Raw genomic sequence first — 6,498 nt, forward strand, 5'->3', positions numbered from 1 at the left:
GCCACTTCCATTTCTTAACATTAAGAAATCATTTAACAAAATGAAATGCTATTTAAAAAATTAGTTTCTTTGCATGTATAGTTATCAGTGAAGTGAGATTCTCATTATCAAATGTTAACTGTGATAGGATTTGAGATACTTATTCAACAGGTTATGCAACTGAATCCCAAATGCTGAAGAAAATAAGCAGGTGTGTTCTCTCATGTTGCTCATCAAAATATCTTCAAATTTGTAATAATAACCCGTTCACCTGCAATCTTATTTTGTGACATTTTGATCAGAGATATATATAAGTATGTGTAGCAGGAAATTTTCCTGAGCACACAAAGATTTGAACATTTTTAAAAGGTATCTTTCATTCTTGAAGTTTCTGGTTAATATGATAAGTAACTATCTGTGGTTTTTACAGATATGTTAGTAATCTTATACCAGAAAGTATGACTTCATATTGTCGTTTAATTACTTAGTCATGTTGAGAAATCGTACTTCTCCTTATACATGTACCTGTTTCAGTATTACTGAAGAACTTTTGAGAAGCACTTTTGTGGATAATGAAAAACAGAAAATTTCTATTTGAGATTAGAATTTATTGTAAGGTCTTTTAAAATAGATTTGGGTTCTGGGATTGGCTGGTTCAGTCAGTAGAGCATGCAGCTCTTGATCTTGGGGTTGTAAGTTTGAGCCCCACATTGGGTGTAGCGATTACTTTAAAAATCCTTAAAAAACACACACAACAAAACAGATATGGGTTCTGCTTGATCTCTTCTTTTTAGGTTTAGTTCTATTTCATGAACAGGTAGTGAAGTCTGGTACAGATGCTACGTGAGACTTCCAGTAGCTCAGCGACCACAAAAATTATTTTCCTTTGTAATATGTCTTGGTGTAATAGGAAAAGTGGGGCTCTGACCAACGGGAGTGATAGAAAAAGGTGGGACATTTAAACCTTTGGAATTATATACATGGCTAAAATTTTCTGGGCCTGGACCTATGACCTGAGGTTGGGGTGAGAAAAGGTGCATAAGTTGATTCATGCTGTTTTTATTGGCTTAAAAAGGAAATAAATGGTGTTAAAAAGTATTTTAGAAAGTATGACTCAACTGTGATAATTTGCAGTTAGCTGACCTTGAATTAGCATCGTATCAATCTCACAATTACCCTTTCCTGCACAAAATGCCACATAAATGTTCACTTTTGAGAGCACCCCTGTTTTATATGATTTGGTTTCAAAATGTAAAAAAAAAAATTGTAATAGCATTCAACAGGCACAAAAAGGGGTGCCTGGGTGGCTCAGTTGGTTAAGCGTGTGACTTCAGTTCAAGTCATAATCTCGTGGTCCTTGAGTTCCAGCCCCTTGTTGGGCTCTGCTGACAGCTCAGAGCCTGGAGCCTGCTTTGGATTCTGTGTCTCCCTCTCTCTCTGCCCCTCCTCTGCTCATGTTCTGTCTGTCTCTTTCTCTCAAAAATAAACATTTAAAAAAATTAAGAAAAAAAGGCACAAAAAGAGTAAAGATTAATACTGTTTTTTTTAAGTATTTATTTTGAGAGAAAGAGAACACTTGCGAGTGGGAGAGGAGCAGAGAGAGAGAGAGAGAGAGAGAGAGAGGGAGAGAGAGAATCCCAAGCAGGCTCCATCCTCAGTGCAAAGCCCCATATGTGGCTCAGTCTCACAACTATGAGATCATGACCTAAACCAAAATCAAGAATCGGACGCTTAACTGACTGAGCCACTCAGGCACCCCTAAGATTAATACTGTTTTAAATGTTTTCTCACAGGTTATGCCCAGCAGTTTAAAGTTAGGCAGTTCTGCTTAAATCTGAAGCATTTCTCTATCTATAGCATGGAACATATTCAAATTACAGCAGAGATCTGGCTGGGGTTAAAATATAAGCTCTTTAAAGGTCATAGAAAAATCACAGCAGAAAGGAGCCTGAGGAATTCTGACCACCATAATCACTATAAAATATTATTCCTACTTATATTTTCTTTTCTCTCTTGAAGACAGGTGGCATAGGTTTCTTCTGGAACATACGTCGTGGCACAGGATGCAAACGGAGTGGATGGGAGCAAGAGCTGACAGTTGTATGTCCCTTCAGGGATTTAGCGATGGCCTTCCAAATACTTCCAGATGAAGTATTTCCATTATGTTCCTATTTCCTACTACTTGAGAAAAGATAAAGAATCACTTCTAAAAGCTAGTTTCAAGCCTTTGTTGTCTTTGTATAGTAACCAATAAATCAATCTGCTTCATAATTTCACCCTCTCTCCTGACTTCATAGTTGCCAATATTCGTGAAACCCACACCATAAATCATTAAGAATCCTCCTACGCTGCCCATCCTTATCTGCAAGAAAATCACTCCCCTTCCATTCCAAATGAATTCCTTCCAGGAAGTTCTTCTGCATTAGATGGGATAGGAGAAAGATGCTTTTACTCCCCAAGTTCATCATATCCCTAAAATATATTAATATGTGAAACTAATAATGTTCATCCTCCTCACAAGAAAAGAAAGCCCATTAAATTTAATTGAAAGTATAAATTTATGTGAGCCAAGTGCCTTGAGACCTAGTCTATGTCCTTTTATTGAAGTGTCACTGATGCTTTTTGAGCTGGTGGTCATCTTAACATTCAAACAATTTTTAGAAGAAATTAGTTTCTTCAAAGCTGTTGGTTACAGGACGATATTAGACCAAAAAATAAAACAAAACCAAACAAACAAAAAAAGAAACCTGTTACTAAGTGTGACTTTCCTCTCTACCCTGGACCTCAGAGAAGGATACACACAACTGTTCTTTCTTTTAAACTGCTTTTTTGGTCAGTGGTATAACCTGTAGGACTCATAGTTGCCGTAACTGTATGCACCTGGTCTCGTACCCATATGGCTGGATAATATTTTGAGATATTTATGGGTTTTTGTTTTGTTTTGTTTCCCATCATTTTCCCCTTTCCATTCTACCATTTAAGCTGGTAGTAAGCTCTGTGCCTGGGGGAAGTCAGGGAGGAATGCAGAGTCAGTCTGGAACATTTTTTGGGTTTTGTTTACAAAAGTTGAAAACCTAGAGACAGGATAAAGTTTGAGAAAATAAGCTTGGAGAACAAGAAGAGAAAGAGCTAGTATTCTCCTTGTTAATGAGGGCCCCAACCCAGGCAAGAGAGCCCAGGCTGTTGGCCCTACTTTCAAGAGGAGCTGGGCATTGCTCCCCAGACTCAAAGAGCTGCTCTCCTGATGCACTACAGGCCTGGGGTTCCTGGCTTCACCCAAGATTCCCCTGCTTCATTTGAGGCAGTGCAGTATCTGAATGCCTCAGAGAACCACTGTGGGCTTGGTCAACAAGGATGGCTAGAGTGACCAGAACAGACTGGAGATTATTATTTCCTGGGCATCATGTAAGATGATCAAATTTTAGAAATCCTGGAAGAGGGAAGGAGCCCAATAATGATGGAGAAGTAGTTTGCCACCATTATAGTGGGTTAAGGACTCAGAAGTTTGTTCATTCATTTAAAAATTTATTTAACAAATTTTACTAAAAGCACTCGATGAGTCAGGCACTGTTCTGATGGCTTAGACACATTCATGAGCTAAAGGAAGATCCCTGCCCTTATGGAGATAAAACTATTTTCTGAAGTTCTATTTCTCTGACTAGGCCTGTTCTTCACTCACTTTCTCCTTCTGACCCAGGGCCCTATGCCACCCCCAGCCTTGGGGCAGAGAGAGGGAATGACTTCAAGGTGATTGTCCAGGAGCACGCAGGTTGGGATGGGGCTGGTGGGGAGAAACACTATGGAATATATGACAAGGGAAGTCTACCCCTGGTGGAAGAGTGCTATGAGAGGCATACAGATAAAGAAAGGGGTCCTGGGCCATAGAATTTACACAGCTCTTCCCCTTTCGATCTGTAATTTTGTCTTCCTTCACAATTGTTGCACTGAATTTTGTCCCTCAAGTAACTCTTTCCCCAACACTCTCCCTTTCTGCTCCGAGTTTTGTGATAGCTGGTGTAGTCCACACCAGTATTTTGTTGCACAGGCTCTCTGCCAGGATCACACTTCAGGAGCTGCTTGTCTGTTTGTTACTGTGATGAAAACAGCAGACTTGTCTCCTAGAAACAAAAGAATCTTGGAGACACCAGTTGTGACTGTATTTTGCAAAGCTTAGTTCAAAAGGATAATGTGTTCAGACAAGATAATTTCAGAATTTGCCTACTTCTCAAGTCACCTTAGTGTTTTCCTGGTCTCTCTGACATAGTGCACAAGCGAACCAATCAACTTATCATTCTCCTGCCATCAAGGCTAACCGAATTCGTGTCTCCATTGGAGAAGAAGTAAAACAATAAGCAATCAGTCTACGTTTTGGAAAGCATTCCCACTGTGATTCAATTTACTTTTGTCTTTTTTTGTGTGTGTGTCTCCAATAAAGGCTTTATGTGCTCCTATCTTAAGCACTGAATATATGGTCAATTATCTAATGAGAAGCAAATCCAGAAATATCCTCTAATATTCTTACTCTTCTATCACATTATTATGGGAAAAAATACCTTTCATTTACTTGCCCCACACAGAAAAGTCGAATATTACTCCTTCATTATCACAATAGCAACAAAATGTGGGTATGAGCTGTGGTACAGGAGCACTGAAGTAGGAGTCATAAGACTAATAGGTCTTAGTTTTCTCAAACTATTAGTTTTTCCCCACTATCTGTACTCCTTAGATAACACACCTAACACTCTCAGCCTCAGTCCTCATTTTATGGACAAATGGGCTATATTAGGCTATCTCTAAAATCCCATCCAGCTCTAAAATTCTGAGATGGCTGTCTATCTTTATTATTTATGCTGCCACACCAGAAAGGAGGTTTAAAAGGATGTTCATCTAGCTCCTCCTCTATTTGGTTTGCTTAAGTAGTAGAAACTGTTTTAAGTAACACCTACATGGCTGACAAGGTTTAAAAAATGAAGATTTGCTAGGTCACCTGGCTGGCTTAGTCAGTAGAGCTTGATCCTGGGGTTGTGAGTTAGAGCCCCATGTTGGGGATAGAGTTCACTTTAAAAAAATGAAGATTTGGAAAGTGACAGTTAACGAATGAAACATAGATCCTGTTTCCAGAAATATTCAATCAGGACCCAAGCAGCTATGTTCAAATTCGAGCAGTTTTGGTCCTTACTGATCTTATTAATAGTTGCCCATAGGTGGAGACCAAACTGGAAGTCTCAGCAACAGAGAAAGCAAATGAGAACAATTCCTCTATATGCTTATAGCTATTTTCCTTGAAACCAGAGAAAATCTTACACACCTGCGCCTCTCTTTCCATTATACATTAACATACCTGTTCTTCAAGCATGGAGTTCAAGGAAGATTTAAGGGAGCAGGAATCAAGAACACTTTTGTTGATGTCAGACTGTGACCAAATACATAGCACGTATCATCAATTGAGACACCTTCCCTTTGGACTGCCAATATTATTCACACTACACACTTGAGAATGCCCCCTGTTAGTAGGTGACCATAAGCCCTGGTTTAGCTGTGTCTTGTCTCAGCCTAATTATTTTTTTAAATATTTATTTATTTATTTAGGGAGAGAGAGAAAAAAGAAGCATAGCAGGGAGGGGCAGAGAGAGAGGAAAAGAGAGAGAATCACTATCAGGCTCTGAGCTGTCAGTGCACAGCCCAATGCGGAGCTTGATCCCATGAACCATGAGATCGTGACCAGAGCCAAAATCAAGAATCTGATGCTTAGGGGCGCCTGGGTGGCGCAGTCGGTTAAGCGTCCGACTTCAGCCAGGTCACGATCTCGCGGTCAGCGAGTTCGAGCCCCGCGTCGGGCTCTGGGCCGATGGCTCAGAGCCTTGAGCCTGTTTCCGATTCTGTGTCTCCCTCTCTCTCTGCCCCTCCCCCGTTCATGCTCTGTCTCTCTCTGTCCCAAAAATAAATAAACGTTGAAAAAAAAAAAAAAAAAAAGAATCTGATGCTTAACTGACTTAGCCACCCAGGCACCCCTCAGCCTAATTCTTTTTTTTTTTTTTTTTTTTATTTTCAAGTTAGTTAACATGCAGTGTAGTCTTGGCTTTCAGGAGTAGAACCCAGTGATTCAACTCTTACATATGACACCCAGTGCTCATCCCGAAAAGTGCCCTCCTTAATGTCCGTTACCCATTTAACCCACCCCCTCACCCAGCAACCCTCAGTTTGTTCTCCGTATTTAAGAGTCTCTTATGGTTTGCCTCCCTCTCTGTTTTTATCTTATTTTTTCCTTCCCTTCCCCTATGTTCATCTGTTGAGTTTCTCAAATTCCACATGAGTGAAATGGTATGATATGTCTTTCTCTGACTTATTTCACTTAGCTTAATACCCTTCAGTTCCAACCACATTGTTGCAAATTCAGCCTAATTCTTTTTTTTTTTTTAAGTTTATTCATTTATTTATTTTGAGAGAGAAAGAGAGAGCATACAAGCAGGGGAAGTGCAGAGACAGAGAGGAGAGAGAATCCCAAGCAAGCTCCATGCT

The sequence above is a fragment of the Prionailurus bengalensis genome, chromosome B4, assembly GCF_016509475.1.
Source record: "Prionailurus bengalensis isolate Pbe53 chromosome B4, Fcat_Pben_1.1_paternal_pri, whole genome shotgun sequence".
Taxonomy (NCBI): domain Eukaryota; kingdom Metazoa; phylum Chordata; class Mammalia; order Carnivora; family Felidae; genus Prionailurus; species Prionailurus bengalensis.